The sequence below is a fragment of the Lathyrus oleraceus genome, chromosome 4, assembly GCF_024323335.1.
Source record: "Lathyrus oleraceus cultivar Zhongwan6 chromosome 4, CAAS_Psat_ZW6_1.0, whole genome shotgun sequence".
Lineage (NCBI taxonomy): Eukaryota > Viridiplantae > Streptophyta > Magnoliopsida > Fabales > Fabaceae > Lathyrus > Lathyrus oleraceus.
In genome coordinates this window covers 320,882,217-320,905,807 of record NC_066582.1, presented here as the reverse complement: position 1 = coordinate 320,905,807, position 23,591 = coordinate 320,882,217, and positions in this window count along the sequence as shown.

Genomic DNA, 23,591 nt, shown 5'->3' with positions numbered 1-23,591 from the left:
CTGAGGTTGAGTGTTAGAGGTTCAGGTTCTGCTTCAGGTTGAGGTTCAGATCTTTGGGGTGAAGAGTAAAGAGGGTTTAAGTCTAATGCTAGAGGTTCAGTTTCAGCTTCAGGTTTAGGTTCAGCGGAGGTGTTTGGAGGGGTGATATCAGAGGTGTGGAGGTCAGAGGGTTGAGGTTCAGAAGGTTGGTCTTCAGAAGTAATGTTGGTTGTTTGTTCTGGGGGAGGTGAAGTTGCTTCAGATTGTGTTGGTTGTTGTGAAGCAAGGTTTTGAGCCTGAATTTGGGCTAAGGTTGGAGAGTTAGGGTCAGAGTATTCTTGGTCAGAGGAGAGGTCAAGATATGGAGGTGATTCTGGGGCTGAAGATGATGAGGAACTGGTTTGGTTCATTTCTTCAGCTTCAGATAAAGGTAGTGTTGTATGGGCAAGATTAAATTTGGGTAGAGGTTGTGAGGTTCTGGTTGTAGAAGGTGGGGTGTCAGAGGTTGTATATATAGGTGGTGTTGAGAGAGGATTAGAAGAAGCCATAAGTTGTTCAGAGGGAATAGAGGGAGCAGACGTACCAGTAGTTTCTTGCAGAGGCGCTGGAGATCTTACTTCAGAGGTTTCTCATATCCTTGCTCTCTTTGCCTTTGAAGATTTATTCTTAGGGGGACCTCTTTTGAACTTGACAAAATCTTCTTCTGAGTCCAGACAATCGTCCAATCTGAAGTCAGAGATATCAACTCTTTCATCCTTCAGACGCTGCATGTAGAGGAGGATTGCATCTACAGGTTCATTCTTGAAGAACCTTGCAAGACCATGGGGCAGCTTCCTCTGATCTTTCAAGGCATCCCAAGAGGTATCCGTAGTGGGTCTGACTTGAATCTTCTTCAGAATTCCCATACTCTTGAGATTTCTGGCGTTCAAAGGTCTTCCAGTATCTATCGCCAGATCTTGCATCAGCCTGTTCTTCTCCAGATGATCTACCAACCCATTCTCAATGAAAACATCAGATATAAGCCTTCCCAGAGGAATGTAGGATCTGGGCTTCATGTTGTTTCTTGTCTCCCTTACAGAGTCTCTGAGATATCTGAAGAGAAGTGCAGGAAGGCAGAGCTTCACACCCTTGTGAATGCAATACAGAATGCATTTCTGATATGCATTGATGTAGTCAGAGGAGTTTGATGTTGGGAGATGATGAATGGTTCCCAGAATGATCTTGAGCCATACTCTGAGGTTCTGATGCAGCTCTTTGTTCTTTGAAGGATTTCCTTCAGTGTTGAGTTTGAAGATGGTTGGATTGATTACTTCAGCAATGCGCCTTGACCTAGGGTTGATGTTGTAAATCCTTTTTCCTCCAGTTTTCTCCATGTTTAGTAAAGAAGCAATTGACTTTTCAGTAATCACTATCTTTACCCCCAAAACGAAGGAGACGATGAAATGGTCATCAGCGTCTGCAAATCTCCAGAATTCTTTGATGAGATTTGGGTAAACAGGGCCATAAAGCCTTTGGAAGTAGTTTCCCCATCCTTGTAGACGAAGTTCTTCAGTAAGATCTACCCCATTTCTCTTCATGTTGTCAAAGTACACAAGAGTTTCACACAAAACTTCTAGTCCCTCAAATGGATTTGCTAGGTTTATGTGGGGTTCACGGTCAAGAACATGGGGTTCCTTGTACACTGGAGTAATGGAGACTCCTGTAACAGTTGGAGTTGGAATGCTTGAACTTTGGGCAGTGTTGGATTCCATTTGCTGAGAAAAGTTGAAAACTTGTTGTTGTTGAGCATCCATAGTTGAAGACGAAGAAGGTGAAGATGAAGTGTTTGCAAAAATGCTTCAGAGAGGGTTTGGGAGTGAGTGAGAGTGATAAGTGTGTGAAATGTGAGAAAAGTGTTTAAATACCCTAAACAAAAACACATGCAAAACGACACACTATTCAGCGTTAGCACAAAACACAAGTTAGCACGCTTGGGGGAGAATGATTAAGGCTCATTAATGAATGTCTAATCCCAACAGTATGCACACTGCTCGAGGAGATCTCAAACGTTTCCCCTTTGATCTTCTTCTGGACAGCTGTCTAGAAGTTCTAGGGTTAGACGCTAAGTGCTCCACGTGTTGATATATCTGATCTTCAGGAATACCAAAGGATTGGTTCCTGGAGATTTCTAACTCAGATATCTTCTTAACTGGTAGAAGTATCAGAGTCAGAGGCAGAAACACATTTGTTTATGTCAGATTCTCATTTTACATCTTCAGAGCCACACTTCATTCAGGACAATTTTGAATGTTCAGGTTTTCTAAGATAAAAAGAAATCTATCTTCAGCTAGAGGCTTAGTAAAGATATCTGCCCATTGATGATCTGTATCAATGAACTTCAATGTTACTATCCCTTTCTGAACATAGTCTCTGATAAAATGATGTTTTATTTCAATGTGTTTAGCTCTGGAATGTAGAATGGGATTCTTACTTAGACAAATGGCAGCAGTATTATCACAGAAGATAGGAATGTTACTCTCAAAGATTTGCAGATCTTCTAGCTGATGCTTCATCCAGAGCATCTGAGTTGTGCACAGTGATGCTGAGATGTATTCTGCTTCTGCAGTTGATAGAGCGATAGTTGACTGTCTTTTGCTAGCCCAGGATATCAGATTGTTTCCCAGAAGCTGGCAATTTCCAGATGTGCTTTTCCGTTCTAGTCTATCTGCTGCATAATCTGCATCACAGTAACCCGAAAGTCTATACTCTGATGTTTTCTTATACATCAGGCCCAGGTTAGGAGTTCCTTTCAGATACTTAAGAATTCTCTTAACTGCTGTTAGATAAGATTCTCTAGGATCTGATTGGAATCTGGCACAGAGACAGACACTAAAGAGAATATCAGGACGAGTAGCAGTCAGATAGAGAAGAGAGCCTATCATACCTCGATAGAGCTTTTGACAAACCTTTGTGCTTACTTCTTCCTTTTCAAGAATGCATGTTGGATGCATGGGAGTTTTTGCAGAGTTACAGTCAGCCATGTCAAATTTCTTCAGAACATCTTTAATATATTTGCTTTGATGCACATATGTAACTTCTGAAGTTTGGTTAATTTGAATTCCCAGAAAGAACTTTAGTTCTTGCATTAAGCTCATTTCAAATTCTGCCTGCATTAACTCAGAGAATTCTTGACAAACAGAGGCGTTAACTGAACCAAAAATAATATCATCAACGTATATCTGGCATATCATGAGATCATTGTTAAGGTTCTTACAGAAAAGTGTGGAGTCAACTTTCCCTCTGATAAAATTGTGTTCTAGAAGAAAATTTCTTAGACGTTCATACCAAGCTCTGGGAGCTTGTTTAAGTCCATATAAAGATTTTTTAAGTTTAAAAACATGTTCTGGAAAATTTGGATTTTCAAAACCTGGAGGTTGGTTGACATACACTTCTTCTGATATATAACCATTAAGGAATGCACTTTTGACATCCATTTGATATAATTTAATAGAATGGTTAATAGCAAAAGATACAAGAAGACGAATAGATTCTAACCTTGCGACTGGAGCAAAAGTTTCATTATAATCAATACCTTCTTGTTGACTATAACCTTGAGCTACCAGTCGAGCTTTGTTTCTGACGACTTCTCCTTTCTCATTCAGCTTGTTTCTGAATACCCATCTGGTTTCAATGACGTGAGTGCCTCTGGGCTTTGGAACAAGATCCCAGACATCATTCTTTGTGAATTGATCTAATTCTTCTTGCATGGCTGAAACCCAGTCGTTATCTTGAAGTGCTTCATCACAGGACGTAGGCTCAATCAGAGACACTAGTCCCAGAGGAGTATCTTCAGAAGTCCTGAAGGTAGATCTGGTTCTAACAGGTTTGTCCTTGTTTCCCAGAATCAAATCTTCAGATACGTTGATACGACTTTTAACTTTCTTTGGGATTTCTGGGGATTTAATTTCTTCAGAGTTCTGAGTGACAGTTGCTTCTGGAGCTTTATCAGAACCTGCAAGGGTGATTTCTAAATCTGCAAAATCTTCAACTAGCTTTGACTTTTCAGGGTCAAGCTTATCATCAAATCTGACATGAATTGATTCTTCCATAATTTTGGTTTCTGTGTTGTATACTCTGTAGCCTTTAGAGCGTTCTGAGTATCCTAACATAATACCTTTCTGTGCTTTGGAATCAAACTTGTTCAGATGTTCTTTAGTGTTTAAGATAAAGCAAGAGCACCCAAAAGGATGAAAATATGAAATGTTTGGTTTTCTTCCTTTACACAGTTCATAGGGAGTCTTTTCCAGAATAGGTCTTATAGAGATTCTATTCTGAATGTAACACGCTGTATTTACAGCTTCTGCCCAAAAATGCTTTGCCACATTAGTTTCATTGATCATGGTTCTGGCCATCTCTTGGAGTGTCCTATTCTTCCTCTCTACAACTCCATTTTGTTGTGGAGTTCTAGGGCAGGAGAAATCATGGGATATTCCATTAGAGTCAAATAATTCCTCAAAATCTTTGTTTTCAAATTCACCACCATGATCACTTCTAACTCTAATAATTCTAGAGTCAAATTCTTTTTGTACTTTGGAGCAGAAACTAGTGAATACAGAGTGAGACTCACTCTTGTGCTTTAGGAATTTCACCCATGTCCAGCGACTGTAATCATCAACAATGACTAGTCCATACTTCTTTCCATTGACTGATGCTGTTTTCACAGGACCAAATAAGTCAATGTGGAGAAGTTCCAGAGGCTTAGAGGTAGAAACAACATTTTTCTTTTTGAAGGACGTTTTTGAAAATTTTCCTTTCTGACATGCCTCACATAGAGCATCTGAAGAAAACTTCAGTTTAGGTAGGCCTCTGACTAACTCGAGTTTATTTAGCTGAGAAAGTTTCCTCATGCTAATGTGGCCCAAGCGTCTATGCCATACTCATTGCTCTTCGTGAACAGTCATCAGACATTTAACATTTTGTTCTTTTAAATCAGAAAGATTGATTTTATAAATGTTGTTTTTCCTCTTGCCTGTGAATAGGACTGAACCATTGTTTTGATTAATGGCTTTACATGTCTTTTGATTAAAGATCATGTCATAACCGTTATCACTTAATTGACTTATGGATAACAAGTTATGCATTAATCCTTCTACGTAAAGAACATCAGATATAGAGGGAAGAGTGCCATTACCAATAGTTCCGGAGCCTCTGATTCTTCCTTTCTGATCTCCTCCGAAACCTACGAATCCAGCATCTTTAAGTTCCAGGCTTTGGAACATAGACTTTCTTCCCGTCATGTGTCGCGAGCATCCAGAGTCCAGGTACCATGACTGGTGTCTGAACTTTGCTGCATAGGATATCTGCAACATACACAATCTTATCTTTTGGTACCCAGAATCTCTTGGGTCCTCTTAGATTAGTTTGCCTAGAGTTTCTTATAACTTTGGGTTTTCTAGCATTTTCAAATTTTTGTTCTTGTGTGTGCGTATAGTGATATGAAAATGGAGATTTAAGTTGGTCACTAGTAGAAATTTTATCTTCCTTAGAATCATACCCAATTCCCTTTTTATTGTTCTGACTGACTCCATAAATCATGGATGCCATGACACTTCTTCCTATCCCATTTTTCAGAAATTCTTGAAAGGCTTCTTCGTATTTATAAATTATTGCATTTGAAGTCTGTGGAGTTTGAGATAACGCTTCTTCTAGTTCTAAACATTTTTTATTCGCTGCATCTCTTTGTAATGTTAAGGATCTGATTTCATCCTCTCGTTTTAGAGTTGTTATCTCAAGTTTGCCACATTCTTCAAATTTTGCTTCAAGACAGCCTTTTATATTTTTAAACTTTTGTTTTAATTTCTGATATGAGCTAAGAGTTTCTGACAAGCATGATTCTAGATCAGATCGAGAGAATTCAGAAAATACCTCTTCAGATTCTTCATCTGAGCTGCTCCTGGATGTGGTAGCCATAAATGCCACATTTGCCTGTTCATCAGAGTCAGATTCTGATGAGCCAGATTCACTATCATCCCAGGTAGCCATTAATCCTTTCTTTGTCCTGAAGGTATTTTTCTTGAAGCTTTCTTTTCTAGAATTGTCTTTCTTTAGCTTGGGGCATTCATTCATGTAGTGACCTGTTTCTTTACATTCATAACAAGTAATATCTTTGTTAGTTTTACCTTTTGAGGTTGATTCTGATCGATCCCCTCTGGGTCTTGGTCTTCTGAAGTTGTTGTTCCTCTTTTTCCAGAGTTATTTAACTCTTCTGGTCAGGAGGGACAATTCTTCTTCATCATCAGAATCTTCTGGTTCAGAGTCATCAGCATCTTCAGTTTCTGCCTGGAAGGCTTTGGTTCTGTCAGATTTGCGTCTTTCAGATCTGGACTTTAATGCTACAGACTTGTTCTTCTTCTGAGGTTCATCTTCCTCTAGTTCTATCTCATGGCTTCTGAGAGAACTAACAAGCTCTTCAAGACTGATATTGTTCAGATCCTTAGACATCTTTAGAGCAGTAACCATGGGTCTCCACTTCTTTGGCAAGCTTCTGACTATCTTTTTGACATGGTCTGCAGTTGTGTATCCTTTGTCTAGAACCTTGAGACCTGCAATCAGAGTTTGGAATCTAGAGAACATTGCCTCTATAGCTTCATCATCTTCCATTTTGAAAGCTTCATATTTCTGGATAAGCGCCAGAGCCTTTGTCTCTTTGACCTGAGAGTTTCCTTCATGAGTCATCCTCAGAGAGTCAAGTATGTCTTTGGCTGTTTCTCTGTTGGTGATCTTTTCATACTCGTTGTAGGATATAGCATTTAGGAGTATGGTTCTGGCCTTGTGATGATTTTTGAAAACTCGCTTCTGATCATCTGACATCTTACTTCTGGGAACTTCAGCTCCATCCTCTGTGACAGGAGGTTTGTATCCATCTGTAACAATGTCCCAGAGATCAGCATCATAGCCCAGAAAGAAACTTTCGATTCTATCTTTCCAGTAATCGAATTTCTCTCCATCAAAGACAAGAGGCTTAGCATTGAAACTATCCTTTTCATTTGTGTGGGCCATAGTTTTTCTCGTTCTGGATCTCTCTACACTGTTAAGTGTTTGATTAGAAAATCAATAACAGAGCCGGAGCTCTGATACCAATTGAAGGTGAGAAAAACAAGAAAGGGGGGTTTGAATTGTTTTGGAAAAATAAGCGCTTTTTCAAAATGAAAATCACACAAGGATTTTATACTGGTTCGCTTATAACACAAAGCTACTCCAGTCCACCCGGCCAAGATGATTTCGCCTTCAACAAGGAATTAATCCACTAATCTTGAAAGATTGTTTACAAGCAACGTCTAAGAGAAAGATCTCTTAGTCCTCTCAAGTATACAAACTACACAGAGTCACTTGAGGAAAATAAAAACAATAGATGAAAGCTTATGTAATCTAGAGTGCTTCTAAGATAAGCAAATATTACAACAATAAGAACAAAGTGTTTCACGTACTAAGCAAAAGCTTCGTGAAGATTGAGAGAATAAATCGTGTTTATGTGTGTTGATGTTTCAGTAAAATCTTGTTGTAAGCTCAATGTTGATTTGCAGTCCTTTATATAGAAGAGAGGGATCCGTTGAAAAATCATAGCAGATAATAACTCTTGAATAATAATTAGTGCCATAACTTATGTTGCTTGTTGCCAAAGCAACTTTCTCTTCTTGAATGACTACTTTCCAAAAATAGTTCCTTATCATTTGAATTTGGAGTTAACGTCTCTTTCTGTTTTAGGAAATCCATTTCCATAACTTTACTTGAAGTTAACGTTACTCTTTCTTATTTAGCAATTCCATAATCAGAGTCTTCGTGTTTCTGGAGATCTTGGAATCTGCTATCTAGCTTCTGATGTTTATCTCTTTTGAGTTCTGATGGTTTCTTCAGATAGCGCTGAGAGTTTCTGGAGTTAGACATACCGTTGTTCAGAGTCAGAACTTCTATAGCGTATTTCTTGTTCAGATGCTTCTGATATTTTGCTGTTTTGCTCAGAGTTAGATTTTCTTGAACGTGTTTCTACTTCAGATGCTTCTGGTCTTCTGATAATTTGTATCTGATATGATTATGTATCTGATGATTTCTTTCTTCTTTCCTTAGAACCCTGCACACTTAGAAACTTTTCGTTAGGGTGCCATTTTTGGTTTCATCCTTTGTTATCATCAAAATCATGGAATCTGATGTAGAACATTTTTTGTTCTTACAATATATAATCGAGTTGATTCATAAAATTAACGAGTCGAACTATACATAGTTCAAGTTTAGCTTATTTAGTTATCGAACTTATTGTTTTGCCCATTTAACTCATTTGGTTCATGAATCTTGTTCAACGATTTTATTATCGAATCGAATTTTAAACTATATTCGAGTTGATTTGATTTATTATCAACCATAGTTGTACTTTAAATCAATTAAATAAACTATTTATATATTAAATGCATTGGGTTCTAAGCTAAAATGATACAAGCCTCTAAGCACGGGTGTCATACGGTGAACTGACTTTTTGTGTTTTGCTTTGGAAAGCAAATGTCGCGGTTAGCAAGAGTCGCCACCGACTTTTCTTTTATCCAATAAGGAAAGGTGGAAAAGAACAGGAAAGACCTTAATTTAGATTTTAGGTTCGGGAGGTACATTATACAAAGGGAAGGTGTTAGCACCCTTTGTATCCATGGTTATCCATGGGCTCTTAATTGCCTAATCACTTATGTTTTTCTTGTTTGAAAAAGTGTTTGAGAAATGTTTAGGAAATGTTTTGAAAAGGAGAATTTAACTTTGTAATGATTCTTGTATGAATGTATACAAAGTGGTTATCTCGTTTAGTTTTGAAAGTCGTTTAGAAAAATATAACTCGGCAATGATTCTAGTACGAATGTATACCAAGTGGTGATTTTCTAATGGAGGTTTTGAAAAAGGTGTGAGGTGTGAAAAGTATTTCAATTTGTGAGTAAGCAATTAAGGGTTATACCTACCCAAGGTCTTTATGGGCATTTCCTATCCTTATGAGGGTAAAACTGTCCTTACTATTGAGAAGTAAGTAGTTTTATCCTTTGGATGTAAAAAGGGTCATCGTAGGGTCATCGATTGGTCATTGAAGGCAACATTTGTAAGGATACCTTAGCATTCGAAGGGACGATCATCATTTAACCGTAGGCTACACTGAAGGGTCATCGAGGGGCAAAGGCAACATTCGAGGGACTATGATGATTTAACCGAAGGGTCTTTGCTAAGTGTATCCCCACATTCGCGGGACATGACCATAATACCGTAATATCGTAGGGCAACAAAGAGAGGTCCCAGATCACATATTCAAAGGCATCATTTTACAATCAATTAGGTAGTTGTAATCAATTAAGTAATTAGGTCCACATTATAATCAGTTATGGTAATTAGGATGAATATCCACATTAAAATCTATTAAGTAATTAGGATGAATCTCCACATTAAAATCAATTAAGTAATTAGGATGAATCTCCACAAGGGTATCCCACAAATAAAGTGGGATACCTAGCAAGCTAACCTCTTCGGGAGTATGTGAGTCCTTACAATATTCAGCAAACAGGTCAGAATACCAAATGGGGGTGCAATCGAGGATGACACCGCAAAGGAAAACACAGCAGTAGAAATGTCAGGCAAAATAACGCATGATTAACATAGAACAGATCAGATAAGCATAGAACATAACAACCAAAATATTAGCGACTATCACGTTCGCCTCTGCCTCGCCTAGCGAAGGCTTAGCGAATACTCGCTACATGCTCGCTTAGCGATGTGCTAGCGAGCGGCTGCGGGTTTTGAATTTCAGAACAATACGATCTCTGCATACTTCACGCCCTATGGCATCCAGTACAAACATTATATGGTTCAGCATTCAAGATATTCAGGCACACTTAAATTCACATGCAAAACCTCAAATATATTCATGAATTCATTTATAATATCACATGCAAATTAAGAACATAAAGCGGTAATAGTAATGCAAACCTGTTTGCAATTGAATTGCAACCTTGAATTGGCAAGTCGGATTGAGTTGGGCGGAGGTAACTTCGATGCAGATGAGTTTCCTTCAGGGTTTCCTTTAGGGTTGCTCTGAATTCTCTGGGTTAGCCTCCAGGGTTTGCTGTGTCTTCTCTCTATCTCCCGTCTTCGTTTCGTTTTCGTTCCCCTTTTCCTGAATGAAGCCCTGCTATTTATAATGCTCTTTTTGTGACCTAATGGGCTCAGAATGAAGCCCAGAATTTTCTGATATCCGCAAGCTTCGCTAGGCGAGCGGTATAGCAAGGGGTGTCATACGGTGAACTGACTTTTATATGTTTTTGCTTTGGAAAGCAAATGTCGCGGTTAGCAAGAGTCGCCACCGACTTTTCTTTTATCCAATAAGGAAAGGTGGAAAAGAACAGGAAACACCTTAATTTAGATTTTTGGGTTCGGGAGGTACATTATTCAAAGGGAAGGTGTTAGCACCCTTCGTATCCATGGTTATCCATGGGCTCTTAATTGCTTAATCACTTATGTTTTTCTAGTTTGTAAAAGTGTTTGAGAAATGTTTAGAAAATGTTTTGAAAAGGAGAATTTAACTTTGTAATGATTCTTGTATGAATGTATACAAAGTAGTTATCTCGTTTAGTTTTGAAAGTTGTTTAGAAAAATGTAACGCGGTAAGGATTCTAGTATGAATGTATACCAAATGGTGATTTTCTAAAAGATGTTTTGAAAGGTGTGAGGTGTGAAAAGTATTTTAAGTTGTGAGTAAGCAATTAAGAGTTATACCTACCCAAGGTCTTTATGGGCATTTCCTATCCTTATGAGGGTAAAACTGTCCTTACTATTGAGAAGTAAGTAGTTTTATCCTTTGGATGTAAAAGGGTCATCGTAGGGTCATCGATTGGTCATTGAAGGCAACAGTTGTAGGGATACTTTAGCATTCGAATGGACGATCGTCATTTAACCGTAGGCTATACCGAAGGGTCATCGAGGGACAAAGGCAACATTCGAGGGACTATGATGATTTAACCAAAGGGTCTTTGCTAAGTGTATCCCCACATTCACGGGACATGACCATAATACCGTAATCGTAGGGTAACAAAGAGAGGTCCAAGATCACTTATTTAAAGGCAAAGTTTTACAATTAATTAGATAGCCGTAATCAATTAGGTAATTAGGTCCACATTAAAATCGATTAAATAATTAGGACGAATCTCCACATTAAAATCAATTAGGTAATTTAGGATGAATCTCCACAAGGGTATCCCACAAATAAAGTGGAATACCTAGCAAGCTACTTGTTCCTGGGAATATGTGAACCTTTACAACATTCAGCACACAGGTCAGGATACCAAATCAGGGTGTAATCGAAGATTACACCGCAAAAAGAAACACAACAGTAAGAATGTCAGGCAAAATAGCGCAAGATTAACATAGAACAGATCAGATAAGCATAGAGCAGAACAACCAAAATATTAGCGACTGTCACGTTCGCCTCTGCCTCGCCTAGCGAAGGCCTAGCGAATACTCGCTACATGCTCGCTTAGCGATGTGCTAGCGAGCGGCTGCGGGTTTTGAATTTCAGAACAGTACGACCTCAACCTGCTGCATGGCTTATGGCATCCAATACATAATTACATGGTTCAGCATTCACAATATTCAGACACACTTAAATTCACATGCAAAACCTCAAATATGTTTATGAATTCAATTATAATATCACATGCAAATTAAGAACATAAAGCGGTAATAGTAACGCAAACCTGTTTGCAATCGAATCGCAACCTTGAATTGGCCAGTCGGATTGAGTTGGGCGGAGGTGGCTTTGATGCGAATGAGTTTCCTTCAGGGTTTGCTGCGCCTTCTCTCTATCTCCCGTCTTTGTTTCCTTTTCGTTTCCCCTTTTCTGAATGAAGTCCTTAGTATTTATAATGCTTTTTCGTGACCTAATGGGCTCAGAATGAAGCCCAGAATTTTCTGGTATTCGCAAGCTTCGCTAGGCGAGTGGCATAGCGAAGGGTTCGCTAGGCGAAGGTTTTGCTCGCCTAGCGAGCAGGCCAGTTTGTGCCATTTTCTGGATTTGGCCATCTGTGTGCTGGGCCTTTGTTCTTTTGGGATCAATGCCTTGAAAAATAAGTTGGAGTGTCCTGAAACTGCCTTGTAATATTAACGGGCAAATTTTGGGGTATGACACAAGGGGTTCGCTAGGCGAAGGATTTGCTCGCCTAGCGAGCATGCCAGTTGGAGTCATTTCCTCGGTTTGGCCACCTGTGAGCTGGGCCTTTGTTCTTTTAGGGTCAATGCCTTGAAAAATAAGTTGGGGTGCCTTAAGAGTGTCTTGAAAGATTAACGGGCAAATTTTGGGGTATGATAGCTGCCCCTGTTCAATATTCTTGAACCGAGAGAGTTAGAATGGTATGTACGTCATTCGTGGTCTGGAGGTGAAAGATTATTGAACACTAGAATGCCCCAAAAATTTGCACTTGTGAATCAAAAGTTGATCTAGATGGAGATGGGCTTAAAGATGCCATCCAGGAAGTTTGATGATGAAAGACCAGAACGGGTCATACACTGTTGGGGATAAAGGATCAGAATGGACCATATGCTAGATCGTCTCTGAGTTGCAGAATGAGTTATCCATTAGGCGGGTGACTTCGCTGGGGATGAAAGATCAGAATGGATCGTACGCTAGATCGTCTCTGAGTTGCAGAATGAGTCGTACGTTAGGCTGTATCTGACGAAGGTAGAATCAGAATGGATCGTACGCTAGATCGTATCTGAGTTGAAGATCCAAATGGGTCATACGTTAGACCGTGTTGGAGTTGCATAATGAACCGTACGTTAGGCTGTATCTGAAGAAGAAAGTAGTCGTACGCTAGACTACACCTCGGAATGTACCGTATGCTAGGCAGTATCTGAGGGTTTGAAGATCCAAATGGGTTGTACGTTAGAAAGTAGTCGTACGCTAGACTACACCCCGGAATGTACCGTATGCTAGGCAGTATCTGAGGATTTGAAGATCCAAATGGGTCGTATGTTAGACCGTATTGGAGTTGTAGAATGAGTCGTACATTAGGTTGTATCTGAAGAAGAAAGTAGTCGTACGCTAGACTACACCCCAGAATGTACCGTACGCTAGGCAGTATCTGAGGATTTAAAGATCCAAATGGGTCGTATGTTAGACCGTATTGGAGCTGTTGCAGGTCAGAATGGATCGTACGTTAGACCGTATCTGAGTTGAAGGAGCCATATGTTGAGATGAATCAGAATGAACCGTGCGCTAGGCTATATCTGATAGTATTTGTATATGTTGTATTTGCAATGAATATCTGGGGTGGGCTTAGAGATGCCACCATTGGGAGGATATCAGAGAGTTTGTCACATGGATTATATCCGAGAGCTGTATTCGAATCTTGAATGTAATTGATAAGGATGTTCGTCTGAATGAACCTTTTATTTTGACTATATCAGGAGGATAATTAACCTGAAAAGAAAAGTTAGCTTCATGCCATGTCATGATGCATGGGATGTTTTATGCTTTTGAAAATAAATGCGAACATTATATGCATGTATGTGATGTGAAATGATGCATGGAATGAATTATGCGTCTGAGAATTTTGCCAGGGGAAAATAAATCCCCATAGCCTGGTTGGAGATATTTGTATTGATGATCCTTTCTCAGCTGAGGGTATTTGATTTCTGTCTGATGGCGGAAATGTTCAGCAGAAGCCTGGCTGGGGGCGGAAGAGATGACCAATTTGTCTAGTGATGCCAATTTCTTATGGGGAATAACTGGCTTTGCCGGGGAATAGAATTAGCAACGGATTCATTGGGAAGCGTGGTTAGACCTTCTCCCCGATCCCGAAGTCTTGTAGTAATTGCTATTTCTATTTTATGCATGCATTTTTGGTAAACATCGATCATATTCAAATGCATATATTAATTCAAATTAAATCAATGGACGTTTATGCAAACAAAACAGAGAAAGTAAAATAAAAGCATTTTTTTTTGGAAATAAAATTGTATTGATTTCGAAAGAGGGCCTATAAACAGGCAATTTGCGTACAAGGAGACAGAAATCCTAGTAAGAGGAAATTGTCAAGAACATAAAGAAAAAGCTATGAAGGAAAAGCCCTGTTGATTTTAATTCTACTACTGTCATTATGTCTTCAAGCATCTCATCTCCTGCTGTCGGATAGAAGTGATTGGCTTGTTCAGTCCCTTGGAACTTGGGTGAAGCTGACTGAGAACGGGACATAGTCATACGTTTTTAATCCTTAATTTTTGCCTGGACCGCCTTTTCAGGTTTTCAGTCCACCAGGATACCCTTTTTTGCCCAAGCCGCCTTTTCAGGTTTTCGACTTGCCGGATGTACATTTTTATATGTTTATCCCTAATTTTTGCCCGAACCATTCTGGTTCGCCGGGATGCCCTTACTTTTGCCTAGGTACGTCGACCTAGCGGGTCTCTTTTATGCGTAGTATTTTTTAACTATGTCCGCGTTCACAGGATGCGGGAACTCTTCGCCATCCATTGTAGCAAGCATCATGGCTCCACCAGAGAATACTTTCTTAACTACAAATGGCCCTTCGTATGTGGGAGTCCATTTGCCTATGGGATCACCTTGTGGTAGAATGATACGCTTTATTACCAAGTCGCCAATTTGATACACCCGTCTCTTGACTCTTTTGTTAAATGCATGTGTCATGCGCTTCTGATATATCTGCCCATGACAAACAGCCGCAAGTCTCTTCTCATCAATCAAATCTATCTGATTGAGTCGAGTCTGAATCCATTCATCTTCATCTAAGCCCGCCTCTTTCATGATTCTTAGAGAGGGAATCTGAACTTCCACTGGTAAAACGGCTTCCATTCCGTAGACTAAAGAGAACGGAGTTGCCCCTGTCGAAGTGCGCACTGAAGTGCGATAACCATGGAGAGCAAAGGGTAACATCTCATGCCAGTCTTTGTACGTTACTGTCATCTTTTGTATGATCTTCTTAATATTTTTATTAGCAGCTTCTACGGCGCCATTCATCTTTGGATGGTACGGAGAGGAGTTATGGTGTTTTATTTTGAACTGCGTGCAGAGTTCAGTAATCATCTTGTTGTTCAAATTAGTACCATTGTCAGTGATAATTCTTTCAGGGATGCCATACCGACAAATGAGACTATTCTTGATGAATCGTGCCACCATATTCTTGGTGACAGAAGCAAATGAGGCGGCCTCTACCCACTTTGTAAAGTAATCAATAGCAACAAGGATGAAACGATGTTCATTAGAAGCAGTAGGTTTAATCTCTCCAATCATATCAATGCCCCACATTGCAAAGGGCCAAGGAGCTGTCAACACGTTTAATGGGGCAGGAGGCACATGTACTTTATCCGCATAGATCTAGCACTTGTGACAAGTTCTGGAGTGATGGTGGCAATCAGCTTCCATGGTAGACCAATAATACCCTGATCTCAGAATCTTCTTGGCCATTGTATGTCCACTAGAATGAGTCCCAAAGATACCGTCATGCATGTCTTCCATAATCCTTTCTGCTTCCTTTATATCCACACAGCGAAGCAGAGTCGAATCATGATTACGTTTGTATAATACTCCATTACTTAGAAAGAATTTAGCGGAGAACTTCCTCAGGAATTTTCTGTCATTGATGGATTCCCCTTCAGGGTATTCCTGAGTTTCTAAATATCTTTTCACTTCGTGGAACCAAGGTTTCTCCTCTACTCCCTCAGTATTAAGTTCATAACAATATGCTGGTTCATCTAATCGTTCAATGGTGATCCTGGGAGCTTCACTGTCCCATCTGACTCTGAACATAGATGACATGGTAGCCAATGCGTCTGCCAACTGATTCTCTTCTCGTGGAATATGTTCGAATGTAATCTTTTCAAAGTATGGGATTAATGTCAACACCCGCTCTCGATAAGGGATGAGATTCGGATGTTTAGTGTCCCATTCTCCTTTGATCTGACTGATTACTAAGGCTGAGTCTCCGTATACGCTTAAAAACTTGATTCTTAGGTCTATAGCAGCTCTGAGTCCCAGAATACAGACTTCATACTCAGCCATGTTATTGGTACAATCAAATCATAGTCTAGCAGTGAAAGGAGTATGGTAACCCTTGGGGGAAATGATTACAACACCAACATCATTGCCCAATGCATTAGAAGCTCCATCAAAAACCATAGTCCATCGGGATCCTAGTTCGGGTCCTTCATCCGGTCCAGGTTTTTCATCATCAGTAACAAGCATGACATCCTCATCTGGAAACTCAAAATTCATAGATTGGTAATCGTCCACCGCTTGATGAGCCAAATGATCAGCTAGCACGCTTCCTTTGATTGCTATCTGGGTGGTATACTGGATATCATACTCTGTTAAAATCATCTGCCATCTTGCTATTCTCCCGGAGAGAGCAGGTTTCTCAAATATATATTTGATAGGATCCATCTTAGAAATCAATAAAGTGGTATGATTCAACATATACTGTCTTAGTCGGCGAGCAGCCCAGGCCAAAGCACATCAAGTTTTCTCGAGCAGTGAGTATCTTGTTTCACAGTCGGTAAACTTTTTGCTAAGGTAGTATATGGCATGCTCTTTTCGACCAGACTCGTCATGTTGCCCCAACACACACCCCATTGAAATTTCTAACACGGTCAAATACATGATTAGAGGTCTTCCTTCAACTGGTGGTATCAGAATTGGAGGTTCCTGGAGATATTTCTTGATTTTGTCAAAAGCTTCTTGGCATTCATCATTCCATATCATCTCTTGATTTTTCCTCAGTAATTTGAAGATAGGTTTGCAGGTAGCGGTCAAATGGGAGATAAATCGGGCAATGTAATTCAACCGTCCCAAGAAACCTCTGACTTCTTTATCCGTATGAGGAACTGGCATTTCTTGAATAGCTCTCACCTTAGCCGGGTCAACCTCAATTCCTTTATCACTGACAATAAAGCCCAAGAGTTTACCGGATCTTACTCCAAAGGTGCATTTGTTCGGGTTCAATCTCAACTTGTATTTCTTCAACCTCTCAAACAGTTTGTATAAATGATCGAGATGTTCTTCTTCAGTATGGGATCTGGCTATCATGTCATCCACATATACTTCTATCTCATGATGGATCATATCATGGAACAAAACTACCATAGCACGCTGGTATGTTGCTCCTGCATTCTTCAAACCGAATGGCATTACTTTGTAACAGAAAGTGCCCCATTGCGTCACAAACGTAGTTTTCTCCATGTCCTCAGGTGCCATTTTAATCTGGTTATAACCCGAGAATCCATCCATGAAAGAGAATACTTTGTGTTGAGCGGTGTTATCTACCAGAACATCGATGTGCGGGAGTGGAAAGTCATCTTTAGGACTCGCTTTATTCAAATCTCTGTAATCTACGCACATTCGCACCTTACCATCTTTCTTCGGCACTGGTACCACATTAGCAACCCATTGAGGATAAGAAGTAACGGCTAGAAAACCGGCATTGAATTGTTTCATAACTTCGGCTTTGATTTTCTCAGACATATCAGGACGCATGCGGCGAACCTTTTGCTTAACAGGACGACAATCTTCCTTCATTGGCAAACGATGCACTACTATATCAGTATCCAATCCGGGCATGTCTTCATAAGACCAAGCAAAAATCTCTACATAGTCATGTAACATCTGAGTCAATCTTTCTTTGATACTGTTTTCCAAACCTGCTCCTATTTTGACTTCTTTCTTGTCTACTTCAGTACCCAGATTTACAATTTCGATTGACTCTTCATGCGGCTGTATAATCCTTTCTTCTTGCAGTAATAGTCTGGCAAGTTCCCCAGGTACTTCACAATCTTCCTCACTTCCATCCTCGGCTTGGTAGATCGGGTTTTCAAAGTCATAGTGAACAGTAGTAGAACTATTATCAACAGGATCCAGAGTGGGTATGGATTTGCAATTTGTTACGTGAGTGTGTGTAAGAAAGCATAGCTTGTTTGAAAGATGACAGGAAAGATAAAGAGCGTAATATTTGAATGCAAAAAGTCCATTGATTTATTGAATGTGAATATGCTTATGAAAATGACAAAACTCTTAACAAATTAGCTATTGTGCCCCGGGCATAGACACAATGCTTTAAGAAGTTCAATTAAAAAATTTGCAACATTAAAATAGACAATAACAATTACTCCTGACTAAAGGAAATCGGGATAGTGTCTTCAGCTTTCCAATTGTTGAGTCCGTCACCAACTGTTGGGTAAATCCAGATATCCAGGTTGCAATCACTGTCAGCATCTTCTACAGCATTAATCTGATTCTTGACTACCTTCTCAGAGCTAAATCCCAGGCCACATCTATCCGACTTGTACGGTACGTTGATCAGTTGACCCCAGCCAGTACGACCACCATCTTCAACCACGGCTTGAGCGTCCTTCAGAGAAATCATAGCAGGAGGAGCACGAATAGCCTTGGGCACACAGGAAGTTGGCTTAAGGACAGGACCAGTTGGAGGAACTACTTCAAATGACTGGGACGGAGTCTCAAAGAACTCGCCATCTACCTCGACGTATCTGAAGGTATGCACACTACTGACAATATACTCTTCTTCCCCACACACAGTGACGATCTTACCCTCTATTGGATACCTCAGCTTTTGATGGAGAGACGAAGCTACAGCACTTGCCCCATGAATCCAAGGGCGTCCCAGCAAGCAGGAATAGGCAGGACGAATGTTCATTACGTGAAAGATAGTGTTGAAGACTTGAGGTCCTATTTTGATAGGGAGGACCACTTCACCGTGGACAACGTTCTTCGCACCATCGTAAGCACGCACCACAATGTCACTAGGCTTCAGTTCAATACTTTTACAATCAAGTTTATTGAGCACAGCTATCGGTAGCACATTCAAAGAAGAGCCATTATCGATCAACACATGAGACAAGGTGATCCCCTTACACTCAATGGAGATATGCAGAGCTTTATTGTGATTCTTTCCCGCTGGTGTCAGGTCAGCATCGGAAAAGCCTAGGCCATTGTCGATAGCCAGATGGGCAACATAATTTTCGAACTGATCGACGGATGTCTCCTGAGGTACATGAGCGGTGTAACACCTCAAAATTTGCCCTCCTCTCTTGGGACTAGCATTAACATATTACATACATTTTTAGGTCATTAGGCATTGCATATTGCATATCATGTGGTTACATTGTGCAAGTCATCCTCCCAAGTCTTGATCAGAAGATGAGGAAGTCAAAATGCAAGCTAGGGTTTCATTGGACTGGTCATTAATCATCTGAGGATGTGCAAGTTCAAATTAGGGTTTCATGGTTCTCAAAGGAGATTGGTCTTCATCTTGTTTGAAATGATACATCATCATCATCATGGTTTGATTTCATCAAGTATTGGATCAGCATTCCTTGAGATTAGGGTTTTGACCACTGGTCAACCCTAATCAGTTGCATTGGGCCAATCAGGGCAGGATCAGGAGATGGGGTCTATGATGTATATGGGGTTCATTATATGGTTTTATGGGGATTATTGAGGCTAGGGTTTCACCCTTGAGCCATTTCATCAGAAGATTGGAGCTCAGTGTGATCTATGCATTGCCAAATTCATCTATCAGCTGAAAAAGTCAACTGTGGTCAACTGTACATGATCTGATGGATTTGGAGGTGGAAATGAGTTGGATACACTTCAATCATGTTGGAACAAGTGTTATTGGACATTGCAAAGCTTAAGAATGAAGAAAATCAAGTCAGGACAAAAATTGCCAAAAATAGAAAGTGACTTGTAATGGAAGTTTCCAAAAATGGAAAGTTTTTGACCTCAAAATTACATGTCCAAGGAAGCTTCAAATGAAAATTTGTTCAACATGAAAGTTGTAGATCTTGTTCTCACCTTTCCAAAAAGTCCAAGAACTTGAAAATCCCATGTATGGTTGTCAAGTTATGGTCCAGTGAATTTCAGAAATGATCCATAATCAGGAGGGCATAACTTCCACATGGAGTGTCCAAATTGGATGTTCTTTATATGCACAAACTCCATTTGACATGTACTTTCATGGTGCATAATTGGATTTTATTAAAAATGGTCAATGCAAAAAGTCAAATTTCAACTGTACAGTTAAAAGAACCAGGGGCAAAATTGTCCAACTTGAGAAATAATGGGAATTTTTGGATGGGGATTTTTGCAACACTTCACAATTGACATTTGGAAATTGATGGAATCATCATAACATGCCAAGGCCTTGTGGTTTGAGAATTGGGTTTTGAAATGGACTTGAAAATGTATGACATAGCCATCACATGTGGAAAATGAGAAATACATGTCCAATGAACATGAAACAAGTGGCAACAGTTCATGACAGGTGTTTAGGGTTTGTGTGAGCTGGCATTGAGCTGGCAATGAGCTGGCATATGCAATTACCATTTTGCCCTTGGTGTGAAAATGACACTTATGCTTAACACATTGCATTTTGTTAATTGGTGTGATTAAGTGTTGATTAATTGGAGGTATAAGTTCTTAATCATAACTAATCCATAACAGAAAATCACAATTCCCAAAATCACATCTCAAATTCTCCAATTTCTGAAAATTCTTCAAGAACACTTCACACCAAAATCCAAAGATCTCTTCAAATTCTTGATCATTTGGCAAAGTGCTTCTGGATTCGAGCTTCATTCAGCATCTACTTCATCTGTTTTGGCAAGGCAAGATCAAGAGGAGCTTCATTCATCACTGTCCAAGTTTGGTTCAGCCATGGCTTTTGAGAATTTCGTGCACTAGGAGCAAAATCAATCAAACCTGAGCATTGCATTCACCTTCTTGAAGCTTGTTCTGTATCTGTTTTGGATCTACAGGCCTTGAAACATCGAATTTCATCACTGCCTTCCAAATAAGGTGACAAATCGAATCTCATGAATTGCTTAATTGTTATATGCATTTGAAAGTTCGTTCCATGTAGATTGCAATGCTAGGTTTAGTTTGGATTATGATGAAGCATAGCTTGAGTTATCGCGCTTGAAAGTTATGTCACCAAAACCTAATTTGCTCGATTCAAAGAATTTAGGAAGAGTTAGGTGAAATTAAAGACATATTTGGATTCCTGAGAGTGAGACCTTTCCAATGGTTATTTGTTTGCGCGCTTTGGTTGAGAAATGAGAAAAATCAGTTTTGAGATGGAGGAGATTGAGTTGTGCGAAGAAGAAGATGAAACTTCTGAAATATTTTACTGTTTGATCCAATTTTTGCCAGGCCAAATTTTGAAATCTGTTTGCCGCGCGAATCTAGCCAATCGCGTGCCTCCACTTCAATTAGTGAAACGACTGTGTTTTGGACTTGGACGAGATAATTACAGTTCTGCCATTATTTCATTTAATTAATTATAACACATTCAATAATTATTTAAAAATCATATATAACATTAGAAAATTCATAAAAAAATATTGGTTGATCAGAAAAATATGAGGATTTTTCCTATAGATCCCATTTTGTCTCTAGAATTTTATGGACATGATTTTGCAAGTTGTGCATGGGGAATTGTTGACTTGGACCATAGAAGTTTGACTTGTGTGTAATTTTGACATGTTTTACCATTTTTAATGTGAAATACTCATGCCTTAAAAGAAATTCTTGAAAATTTTTGTGGTGATTGTAGACATGCCAATGGTGATTTACATGTAAACTTTGTGAATTTTGGATACCTGATGATTGAGTTATGAATTTTTTAATCCAGGTGTGACAATTTGTGTCACACCTAGTTAGGTCAACTTTCTGGATTTATTTTCATGACCTATGCTTGATGGTTTGACTTGAAATTTTGCATGGATGTTCATTGATATGTTAAGATGCTATGTGAAGTTTTCTGGATTTTTCCATTGCATTTTCAATTTGATTGGTATTTTTCATCTCTGTTGGTCAAATGTGCAAGCTTGTGTGACATGTGTTTGGAATATCCTTGTGAAATGCTCATATGGTATTGGATGATGATGAAATTTGGTGTGCTGGTTATAGACACATGATAGGACATGATGCGTTTGGTCCCATTCATTTCTTTATTGTTTTCATTGACCTATGAATTTTTGAAGTGAATGCATGTGTTGATGTCATGGTTTGGTTTGAATAATTGTGTCTGCTTTTCTTGATTTTCATTGACATAGTTCCTTTTGTCCATTTGAGCTGAAAATTGACATGATATACCTTGAATATGTCCTGTTTAGGTGTAAATTATTTGAGGATTTTTGGAATTGTTTTGATATGGAATTGAATGCAATAGTTCTGTTTGGATGTTTGGTGTTATGTTTGACCTAGTTTGATTTGTTTTGGGCATAAAATGAATATGGTGAATGATATAAACATGGGATCAATTGCCTTGGCTTTCTATTTGTGTTAATTTGAGTTTGGTTGGAGATTGCTTGCTGTTTAGACATTTTTGCCACCTTTGGACCCTAGGCTTGGCCTAGTGGTCCAGTTTCTCACATTTGCTTGATTTTTCAGGATGAAAAGCAGAATGCTTAAGGAGATTGAACCAAGTCAATTAAGTTGATGTTGTTGGATGTTTGTGAACTAACATAACTTTGTTTTGTAGTTTGTGAAGCTTGGGCTTGAGCTTATAGCTTGCTTTTGTGTGCATTAATCTGTATAGTCTGACTGATTAACATTTGCTGTTTATTGTTGTCTGTCTGAGTACTGATGATACTTGATTGTTTTCAGGTACACTTAGTTGCTTATAGTTCTTTAAGAACTTGCTTGCTGCTGCTTGGTTTTTAAACCACTTGAGGTAGGACTTCTATTCTTCATGTAGTCTGGAGACCCGGTCTGTTATTTGACCGGGCAAACTGTCTGAAGTCCTTCTTAAGAGGCGATGTTTGTGATTGTTTAATATTGTGCCTAAGCAGGTAACGTCCTTAATCAAGGCAATTGGTGGAAGCCAAGGGATATGCAATCTATCCCCCACTATTCTGTGAGTCGTCCCTCTGCTCACACGGCTGTGTGTTGATGCATTGGGACACAAACCCAAGATCTCGTGCTGTTGCACAATCGAGTCAGAGTCTTTGAGCGTAGAAGGGTCCCTCCATTCTGGACCCACGCTCCTTTGTCAGCAGCTCTCCCTGGTCAGGGATGAGAGCTGTGAGGTCTCATCCTCACTTCACCTTTTCATCTACTTCACCTTAGCCTCGTAATGGCAAGGTTAAGAGCGAATAATACCCATGTACAGACGACTTGCTTCGGCAGTCAAACCCATTGTTTGAGCCCACTTGATTGGTTATAGTGTGTGCTTTGTGAATATTTGTTTGACATGGTTGTTTAAAATGCTTGATGGTTGTATGCTTGTATGCTTGCTTCTTTCCTGGATAGGAGTAGCTTGCAGTTGTGCAAGTAGGTAGAAACCTCAACGTAGGGTAACGATGCATGACAACACTAGGCTCGAGTCCAGCTCCCTGGTAGTGTGTCTTCCCTCGGTTTCTGGCTAGATTTTCTTTCCCTTTAGGGGGAACTACATCGCCCTGATCCTTGTTCCAGACGAGGTATGTAGGCAGGTGGTCGTGCGAGACCACTCCGGGCAACCTTTTTCCTTTTTGTGTGTGTTTACTTGTTATCTGACTGTGTGTTTGGTTCGGATGCCGACGTAAGTCCAATG